We start from the raw sequence: 11,609 nt of genomic DNA, 5'->3' as shown, positions 1-11,609 counted from the left end.
AAGATCACCAAATGGGGTCGGATTGGCACGAAACTTGGCACACACGACCGCCTAGGCACGAGAGACTTATGGAAGAAGACGGGACTCCAATCGGTTTCCCGGTTTGGGAGTTAGAGCCGTATTTCGGTTTAGGCAAACTACTTCCTTAAGAAACTTAAATTCGAGGTGTTAACACCCCAAAATCACCAAATGGTATCGGATTGGCACGAAACTAGGCACACACGACCGCGTAAGCACGAGACACTTGTGGGAGAAGACGGGACTCCAATCGATTTCTCGGTTTGGGAGTTAGAGCCGTATTTCGGTTTACGCAAACTAGTTCCTTAAGAAACTTAAATTCGAGGTGTTGACACCCCAAAATCACCAAATGGGGTCGGATTGGCACGAAACTTGGTACACACGACCGCCTAGGCACGAGAGACTTGTGGGAGAAGACGAGACTCCAATCGGTTTCCCGGTTTGGGAGTTAGAGCCGTATTTCGGTCTAGGCAAACTAGTTCCTAAAGAAACTTAAATTCGAGGTGTTGACACCCCAAAATCACCAAATGGGGTCGGATTGGCACGAACCTTGGCACGCACGACCGCCTAGGCACGGGGGACATGTGGGAGAAGACGGGACTCCAATCGGTTACCCGGTTTGGGAGTCAGAGCCGTATTTCGGTCTAGGCAAACTAGTTCCTTAAGAAACTTAAATTCGAGTTGTTAACACCCCAATATCACCAAATGGTATCGAATTGGCACGAAACTTGGCACACACGACCACCTAGGCACGAGAGACTTGTGGGAGCAGACGGGACTCCAATCGGTTTCCCGGTTCGGGAGTTAGAGCCGTATTTCGGTCTAGGCAAACTTGTTCCTTAAGAAACGTAAATTTGAGGTGTTAACACCCCAAAATCACCAAATGGGGTCGGATTGGCACGAAACTTGGTACACACGACCACCTAGGCACGAGAGAATTGTGGGGGAAGACGAGACTCCAATCGGTTTCCCGGTTTGGGAGTTAGAGCCGTATTTCGATCTAGGCAAACTAGTTCCTTAAGAAACTTAAATTGGAGGTGTTGACACCCCAAAATCACCAAATGGGGTCGGATTGGCACGAAACTTGGCACACAAGACCGCCTAGGCACGGGAGACTTGTGGAAGAAGACGGGACTCCAATCGGTTACCCGGTTTGGGATTTAGAGCCGTATTTCGGTCTAGGCAAACTAGTTCCTTAAGAAACTTAAATTCGAGGTGTTAACACCCCAATATCACCGAATGGTATCGGATTGGCACGAAACTTGGCACACACGACCACCTAGGCACGAGAGACTTGTGGGAGAAGACGGGACTAAAATCGGTTTCCCGGTTTGGGAGTTAGAGCCGTATTTCGGTCTAGGCAAACTTGTTCCTTAAGAAACTTAAATTTGAGGTGTTGATACCCCAAAATCACCAAATGGGGTCGGATTGGCACGAAACTTGGCACACACGACCGCCTAGGCACGAGAGACTTGCGGGAGAAGACGGGACTCCAATTGGCTTCCCGCTTTGGGAGTTAGAGCCGTAGTTCGGTTTAGGCAAACTAGTTCCTTAAGAAACTTAAATTCGAGGTGTTATCAACCCAAAATTACCAAATGGGGTCGGATTCGCACGAAACATGGCACACACAACCGTCTAGGAACGAGAGACTTGTGGGAGAAGATGGGACTCCAATCGGTTTCCCGGTTTGGGCGTTAGAGCCGTATTTCGGTTTAGGCAAACTAGTTCCTTAAGAAACTTAAATTCGTGGTGTTAACACCCCAAAATAAACAAATGGGGTCGTATTGGCACGAAACTTGGCACACATGACCGCCTAGGCACGAGAGACTTGTGGGAGAAGACGGGACTCCAATCGGTTTCCCGGTTTGGGCGTTAAAGCCATATTTCGGTTTAGGCAAACTAGTTCCTTAAGAAACTTAAATTCGAGGTGTTGACACCCCAAAATCACCAAATGGGGTCGGATTGGCACGAAACTTGGCACACACGACCGCCTAGGCACGAGAGACTTGTGGGAGAAGACGGGACTCCAATTGGTATCCCGGTTTGGGAGTTAGAACCATATTTCGGTTTAGGCAAACTAGTTCCTTAAGAAACTTAAATTCGAGGTGTTAACACCCCAAAATCACCAATTGATATCGGATTGGCACGAAACGTGGTACACACGACCACCTAGGCATGAGAGACTTGTGGGAGAAGACGGGACTCCAATCGGTTTCCCGGTTTGGGAGTTAGAGCCGTATTTCGGTTTAGGCAAACTAGTTCCTTAAGAAACTTAAATTCGAGGTGTTGACACCCCAAAATCACCAAATGGGGTCGGATTGGCACGAAATTTGGCACACACGACCGCCTAGGCACGAGATACATGTGGGAGAAGACGGGACTCCAATCGGTTTCCCGGTTTGGGAGTTAGAGCCGTATTTCGGTCTAGGCAAACTAGTTCCTTAAGAAACTTAAATTCGAAGTGTTGACACCCCAAAATCACCAAATGGGGTCGGATTGGCACGAAACTTGGTACACACGACCGCCTAGGCAGGAGAGACTTGTAGCAGAAGACGGGACTCCAATCGGTTTCCCGGTTTGGGAGTTAGAGCCGTATTTCGGTCTAGGCAAACTAGTTCCTTACGAAACTTAAATTCGAGGTGTTGACACCCCAACATCACCAAATGGGGTCGGATTGGCACGAAGCTTGGTACACACGACCGCCTAGGCACGAGAGACTTGTGGGATAAGACGGGACTCCAATCGGTTTCCCGGTTTGGGAGTTAGAGCCGTATTTCGGTCTAGGCAAACTAGTTCCTTAAGAAACTTAAATTCGGGGTGTTGACACCCCAAAATCACCAAATGGGGTCGGATTGGCACGAAACTTGGCACACACGACTGCCTAGGCACGAGAGACTTGCGGGAGAAGACGGGACTCCAATCGGTTTCCCGGTTTGGGAGTTAGAGCCGTATTTTTGTCTAGGCAAACTAGTTCCTTAAGAAACTTAAATTCGAGGTGTTAACACCCCAAAATCACCAAATGGTATCGGATTGGCACGAAACTTGGCACACACGACCACCTAGGCACGAGAGACTTGTGGGAGAAGACGGGACTCCAATCGGTTTCCCGGTTTCGGTGTTAGAGCCATATTTCGGTTTAGGCAAACTAGTTCCTTAAGAAACTTAAATTTGAGGTGTTAACACCCCAAAATCACCAAATGGTATCGAATTGGCACGAAACTTGGCACACACGACCACCTAGGCACGAGAGACTTGTGGGAGAAGACGGGACTCCAATCGGTTTCCCGGTTTGGGAGTTAGAGCAATATTTCGGTTTAGACAAACTAGTTCCTTAAGAAACTTAAATTCGAGGTGTTAACACCCCAAAATCACCAAATGGTATCGGATTGGCACGAAATTTGGCACACACGACCACTTAGGCACGAGAGACTTGTGGGAGAAGACGGGACTCCAATCGGTTTCCCGGTTTGGGAGTTAGAGCCGTATTTCGGTTTAGGCAAACTAGTTCCTTAAGAAACTTAAATTCGAGGTGTTGACACCCCAAAATCACCAAATGGGGTCGGATTGGCACGAAACTTGGCACACACGACCGCCTAGGCACGAGAGACTTGTGGGAGAAGACGGGACTCTAATCGGTTTCCCGGTTTGGGAGTTAGAGCCGTATTTCGGTTTAGGCAAACTAGTTCCTTAAGAAACTTAAATTCGAGGTGTTAACACCCCAAAATCACCAAATGGGGTCGGATTGGCACGAAACTTGGGCACACACGACCGCCTAGGCACGATAGACTTGTGGAAGAAGACGGGACTCGAATCGGGTTTCCGGTTTGGGAGTTAGGGTCGGATTTCTATCTAGCCAAAATTGTTTACTTAACTATCTTTGTAATTATATAGTAATTAATTTTTTATGTTTTTTTGTAATTAAAATATTAATACATAATTATATTGTCATTAATTATTTTTATTTTTTATTTTCAGATATTTCCTGAGTAGCAGTTTGCTTCTTGTGGAATGCAGCCGTGTGAAGATTGCGACAAACTTTTGTTTATGAAGAAAACTTTTATTTTTGATTTACGTTATTTAGATTTGTGAACAACATTATGTATGTATTATGCAAAATTATGTGGTTGGATAATTTTGATGATGTGTTGTTATGAATGGAAGAGTACCTTAATTATGGATGAAATTTTATTTATATACAGGAATTTTTATATTATTATATAGTTATCGAATTTTTTTTAGCTATTTTTATTTAATACAGGCAATTTGCATATTTTTAATAAATTTATTGCTGCATTTTTTGTTGGAACCAGGTTTTGCTATTTTTATTTAATACAGGTAATTTGCATATTTTTAATAAATTCATTGCTGCATTTTTTTGTTGAAACCAGGTTTTTGCGACGGTAGCGTTGCCGTCGCCAATGATATTGGCAATATGAAAAAAAGCCTTTAGCGACGGTACTTTCACCGTCGCAAATAATATTTTTAGAGACGGCACAATTTTCTGTCGCAAATAACAGTATTAACGACAGTATTAAACCCATCGCAACTAACCTTTTTTAGCGACGGTATTTTTACCGTCTCAGATAAACCCTTTTGCGACGGTATTTTCCCGTCGCAATTACCATTTTTAGCGACTGTGTTTTCGTACCGTCTCAAAGTGTGCAGATTTTTACACATTAATTGCGACAGTATTTTGCCGTTGCTAAAGGATTTTTTGCCGTCGCCAATATTTTGCGACGGCGTTTACCGTCGCTAAAGACCTTTAGCAACCCCTTTTTTTGCGACCCCCCTATTACCGTCGCTAAAAGCTATTTACCGTCGCAAAAAAGCTTTTGAGACGGCTTCTTTGGTATTGGCGACGGTATTTTACCGTCGCAAAAAAGCGAATTTTTTGTAGTGCTTGATGCATTCATGCATGTAGTGGGCATATTTCAAGGCCATATTTTTTTTTTTATTGATTTTTAGATTAGGGTGAAGGGCATATTAATGCTACAACACTACTATTGTATGGATTAAATTGTGCAAGGACATGTAGGTGTGAGTTTCAGGATGTGGTTATTGAGAGGGTAATTTGTAAACAAATTGGGCCGAGCTAGGACGAGCCTTCGTTGAAAGTTGGACCGCGCAATGGGCTAAGAAGATATTTTGTATTTCAGCTTTGGGCCGAGGTAGGTACCAGGACGGTTGGATATGTTACTGGAATTGGGACCTATCTACCTTCTGACCGAGATGATAGCAGGGCGATGGGTCGAGTTGGGTGTAGCTCAGCAGGATGCCAACCTGTGGCAGGGTCATCACAGCTCGCCCATATTGAGCACGAAGCTGAAGTAACTTGGTTGACAGCAGTGTCAGCCGAGGTAAAGGGTTCAGCCATCTCACTTAGCTTACAGTGATGAGGGTGTTTTAAGTATAAGCATTATCCTTAGGCATGAGACTCCTAGGAGGACTTTGATAAGGAGAGTTAGAGTTCTACTAGGATTGTGCAAACAGTCTCACTTGGTTGGTAGTGAGTAGAGTGTTATCAAGATAGAGACTCTTCACTGGGAGTGTGATTCCTAAGAGGACTCTTATAAGGAGAGTTGAAATCATATTAGGATTGTGCCAGGAAAAATCTATAAAAACTCATGACAGGACCTATGTACAGGTATCATAATTCTGACTCTCAAATACACAGAGCTTTTGTGTCTATTGTCTATTTGCTGACTTAGGCATCGGAGAGGTTTCTGGCACACACCCGCCGGCTAGCTCACGTTTGTGTTTTCAGGTAGTAAAGCGACGACATTTGGAGGAGTGCAAACTTGATCAACAGGATTATACGAGAAAATGATTTTGTGCTCGTACAATTAGCGCCATTTGTGGGAATTGCAATCTCAAAGAACGAACCTCTTGATTAAGTTTTCTTTTAACTGATTTCAATAGCACACAATGAAGACTTGCCACACTCTACCATTGATGGGCAAACCTCGAAGGGGGGTGGAAGGCACGACGGCTTACTTTTTATCCCGCCCATGGCAGAGTTAGATCCCCAGTGACGGAACCCGTGGAGGGATACTTGTGAAAGATGGGGCTCTAGTCCTCGTCGCTTCCAAAGCCCTGAAAAGTAGAGGCGAAGGTTGGATCCTCAAGTTCTAGAAGATCGAGTAAGGGAGCAAGACAAATTGATACGGAGGATGACGGCAAACATAGAGACTATGAAGCGCCAGATAAAGAGCAGGGCGCACCCTCGCCACTTAGAAGATCGTGACAGACAAGTCACACCATCACATGCTGAAAGTAGAAGCCTCAGGTCAGGCGATACACAATCGAAGACTTCCAAGACTCATTACTCCAGGTCTGAGAGAATGAGGACTGAAAGGTCTTACATAGAAGGAAGCAGCTATCGATCCACACATTCACACCAAACGACATCTAGGCACATAGAGTTGCCTAGGTCGGCGAACCTACAGACAATGCTTGAAGAAAGGGCTCGAAAGAGAGAAGATACTCAGGCACGCGATCCCCGCAGAGTCTCCGTGTTACAACGGTTGGCTCCTAGAACACATGGGAATGTCGAGGTTGAGATGCTAGAACCACGACTTGCCTACGAACCAGCAGACAAAGCGTTAGCAAGGTTGCGGAGCTCGCCGTTCGTTCCGGCGATAGAAAACGTACCATTACCCTCAGGCTTCCACCAACCCAAATTCACTACTTATGAGGGGAAGTTCGACCCCTACATGCACTTTCGCCACTTTCGCCAAGTTATGGTCGTGTATCGGCGAAACGAGGCTCTAATGTGTATCCTGTTTCCTTCTAGCCTTGGCGACCTGGGTTTAATATGGTTTGAAAGGTTGCCAGAAGGTAGCATAACTTCATGGGCACAACTAGCGAAGGCATTTGTGACCAAATTCAGAACAAACACCAAGACACCAGTAAAGATTTATCAGCTTTTCTCTATAGATGTGGGCGAGAAGGAAACATTGAGGTCTTACAATAACCGATATTGGGAGACTTTTAATCAGATTAGAGATTGCCCCACAAACCTAGCTACCGCGCAGTACAAACGACGTTTGCCGGCTAGTAATAAGTTGAGGGATTCAATGATAATGACAACGCCCCTTACTATGGAAACCCTGATGAAGAGAGTGCAACAACACATCCGGGTAGAGGAAGATAGGGCGCGCACCAAGGCAGAGTCTGGCACAACAGCGATACCAGACAAAAAGCCTTTGGCGAGAATTAACATGGTTGACAAGTAGAACCAACCACGCAAAAGTCTTTGCCCAACTAGGGGCAAAGTGGGTTGGCAGGTTTGACCAACTTTTTCTAACAAATCTTTGCCCAATTAGGGGGCAATTACGAAGGTTGGCAGGTTTGACCAACACTTTTTTCTTCCTCAAGCCGAGATAAGGATCTAGGCTCAGGAAGGTTGGCAGGTTTGACCAACACATTTTTTCATTCTTCAGCCTAGATAAGGATCTAGGCTCAAGAAGGTTGGCAGGTTTGACCAACACTTTTCATTCTTCAGTCGAGATAAGGATCCAGGCTTAGGAAAGTTGGCAAGTTTGACCAACACTTTTCATTCTTCAGCCGAGATAAGGATCCAGACTCAAGAAGGTTGGCAGGTTTGACCAACACTTTTTTCTTCCTCTAGCCGAGATAAGGATCTAGGCTCAGGAAGGTTGGCAGGTTTGACCAACAATTTTTTCATTCTTCAGTCGAGATAAGGATCACGGCTCAAGAAGGTTGGTAGGTTTGATCAACAAAATTTTTGGCACTCTTTAACCGGGATGATAGTTACCTCAGCCAAAGCAGGTTGGCAGGTTTGACCAGGATGATAGTTATCTCGGCCAAAGTAGGTTGGCAGGCTTGACCAACAAAATTTTTTGAACTCTTGGACCAAGATGCTTATCTTGACCAATGAAGGTTGGTAGGTTTCACCAGCAAGTTTTTTGGATTCTTCAGCCGAGACACGTATCTCGACCAAAGAAGGTTGGCAGGATCATGTAAGGCCAAGCTAATTAGTTTGGCTAAACATGCAATCGGAATGATGCAAAACATTGAAAAAGAAACACAGTAACCGAGCAAAGAGATCGAAATTTTTCATTACAAAAGATGGGACATATAGCCCGGTTACATAGAAAGAACATCTTCTCCTGCGATCGCGAACTCAAAGGATATAAATGTTGAAGGCAAAAAGGCAGGGCTGTTCAAATTTTTGGAGGTACATAACGGTTGTAACAGAAGAACGAGGATAATGGGGGCACGCCACGTATCCTGGGAATGATGTCGTGCAAGATTAGTGGAAGGACATGTTGAGCAACTAACAAGGCTTATTGGGGCCAAACGAGCTGTGAAATCGAACAACTTTTCTAGCTCGGCAGAGTGGGGCGTTCTTAGCTCGGCTGGAGGAAAATAATCCCAATCATGCTACGCAGATGGAATTAAGGGGCAATTTAGAGGGTAATTTGTGAACAAATTGCGCCAAGCTAGGACGAGTCTTCGTTGAAAGTTGGACCATGCAATGGGCCAAGGAGATATGTTGTATTTCGGCTTTGGGCCGAGGTAGGTACTACGACGGTTGGATGTGTTACTGGAATTGGGACCTATCTACCTTCTGACCGAGATGATAACAGGGCGATGGGCCGAGCTGGGTGTAGCTCGGCAGGATGCCAATCTATGGCAGGGTCATCATAGCTTGCCCATATTGAGCATGGAGCCAAAGTAACTTGGTTGACCGCAATGTCAGCCGAGGTAAAGGGTTCAGTCATCTCACTTGGCTTGCAGTGATGAGGGTGTTTTAAGTATAAGCATTATTGTAACAGCGCCCGGGAAGGGGCCTCAATGCTACAGTTCGGACTCGATTTGTGTCACGGTTCTTAATCTGAACCAAAGAGTCCAAATCTGGCAAATTGTTTGAGAAAACAGATTTTGTTGAAAAAGTAGTGCCAAACATGGACTGCTTTGCCAGATACAGAGTCGCCACCTAAATATTTTAAAATGGGGGAATTTAGGAAACCCTGACTCGGTGCCGAAGGCCACATGTCCGTCATCACCGGAGTTGTCTCGGCTCGGGAGCTTGGGTACGATTGGGGAAGGTCAGCTATGAGCACCCCCTTTCGCCCGGTCCGAAGACCGGCCTCTACTAACCGTGATATCCGTTTTTGAAAACGTTATGTGTTCTAAATCCAATTATTAGCCTAGCATTACTATGTTATGCGCGCGGCAAACAAGTATAGACTAGATTGCCTAATTTGGAAATAAACATTGCATATCCGTTTGGTTTGAAAATGCTTTGGATTTGCTACTCGCAAGTAGGCTAAAATACGGATTTCAACGAGTTTTTCCAACTCAAACAATCCAACCTTCACCCACAGGCATTCAAAACAGTTTAACACATAAGCATCTAGCCACATGTTAAGCATGCTGTCATGGTAACATTCACACTCATGTGATATGCTAAAGCGGAAATACTTACATAGTACTCCATGCCAAAACAAAGAACTTGTTAGCAAACATGCATGATCCAAGTCCATGTTAAGTGCCTAATGCATCGCATACAAAATGTCGCTAAGATAGGCTCGGCTAATCCTAGACATGTCATGTGAAAATGCACGATTAACACATATTCAATTTTTGAATTGAAGTACTGATGCAGTTAGCGTGATGTACCGAGCCTAATGCATGTAATACAAATGCATGGATGCACACATGCATAGCATAAGGTATGCTGAAATAAATGTGCCCTAATCTACCATCATAAGCAGGTAAATAAAAGGGAAGAAAGACGTGAGGTTGGAAGACATACACACCACCCACACACACTTATTACAGATTTGCCCTCGCTCGGAGGGACCAAAATAATAATACAAATTAATTGACTACACTAGCTAATTAATATTACAAATTAACTAATTTAATTAACAAATTGAATAAATTAAATAAAGCGGGAAAACGCCTCGGGAAACGCGCCACCATGCGCAAGCTGCCTCTGTTTTCCTTCCTTTCTTCCTCTGGAGGCTGTCAAAGCCTCAGGACTGCATCCTTGGACAGAGGGGATCATCACCGGCTAGATGAAATTTCCACTGGCAGTGTTGTATGGCCATCGGCACAAAGTTGAAGCTGTCGGCAGAGAAAATAGTGCCGGTCGGTACATTACACTGCCGGTCGGCAGAGTATTCCTGCAGAACCTGCAACTCACAGCAACAGAGGGCAAAACAAGGCATGGCAGCGCAATTCAAGGCATGTATGCACCAAACATGTCTCTTATCATTGTAATGACTCAAAGGGACATGTGCCTCGGTTCTCGGACCACCAATCACGCATTTCCATGCATGATGGTCCAAGGAACCAAGCATGCAACTTTGGTTTCAAATGCATGCAAACCAATCAAACAAATTAGGACCAATTCCTATCACCAATTCAAGGAACAAGGCATGCATGCAAAATGCAATGCAACCTAGGCATACAAGCTAGGAATGCAACATGGCATGGCAATTAACTCATGAGAGCATACAAGCATGCATATGGCAATGCAAATGGATGGCAAGATGGACTTATACATGAATTAGGCAACTCTAAAATAGGCCTAAAACAGTGGCCAAAATGACCAAAACAAGAAGCCAAAACACATGCACACATACACATGATGGAAGGCCTACACTTGGGCACAATTTAAACAACCCTCAAGCACACTTGAAAGGGAGGAAACATGGACAATTAGCATGCAACATGAGCCCTAAAATCATGTTATAAAATGATGCCAAATCAAGTTATAAATTAAGCCAAAACATGCAAAGAGTAGTCCAAGTGTTCAAGGCAAATCAATAATGCATTGAACTAAACTTATCATGATCAAACATGGCATGCATTAAACAACTAAAAACAGATTTTTAGCATGCTAAAACAAGGCCAAAGGACTCCTTAGATGGCATCTAAGTGGCCCAAATACAAAGGCATACACCATGGCCAAAACATGGAGCATTGCAACACATGCTTTCAAAGCATTAAAGAGGCATGCAAGGCAATCAAACAAGCATGGAAATAGGACTGAAATGGCATACAAGGTGACCCCAATTCATCAAATTCATGCAAAGATGTCATGCTACACATGCACATACTCAAGGCCAACAAGCCCAAATGCAAAGGAGCCATATAATGCATGCTAAAATCGACCCAAACGACTATGGACAGATCTAAAACATGGCAAAATAAGCATATAATCTTCACAAATACAAGCCTAAAACATGCTCCAACAAAGGCTAACAACCTAGACATGTCAAGGCACAAACATGGCATTACAAGGCAACTATGCTAAACATGCACGAAGTTCCAAAACCAACTTTAAATCATGTTATATCATGGATATATAAGCATGAAAAACAAACCAAACATGCTCAACACACACTCAAGCATAGGCTTCCTTAAGAGACCAAAATGTGTCCTTTTCAAGGACAACAAGGAGAGGGGATGGTCCTCTCCTTCTTGGGACTTCAAAGGATCATCTTCACCACTAAAATCCCTCAAGATTTCAGTGGTGAAGAGACCTCAACACCAAAATCCCGGAGCTAACACAAAATGGCTCAAAATGAGGCCTTTTGAGGCCTAAGGGTGGT

This window comes from Camellia sinensis, chromosome 6 (assembly GCF_055761805.1).
Source record: "Camellia sinensis isolate YWXY chromosome 6, ASM5576180v1, whole genome shotgun sequence".
Classification (NCBI taxonomy): domain Eukaryota; kingdom Viridiplantae; phylum Streptophyta; class Magnoliopsida; order Ericales; family Theaceae; genus Camellia; species Camellia sinensis.
The sequence above is the reverse complement of the archived record's forward strand: the minus strand, read 5'-3'. Positions refer to the sequence as shown.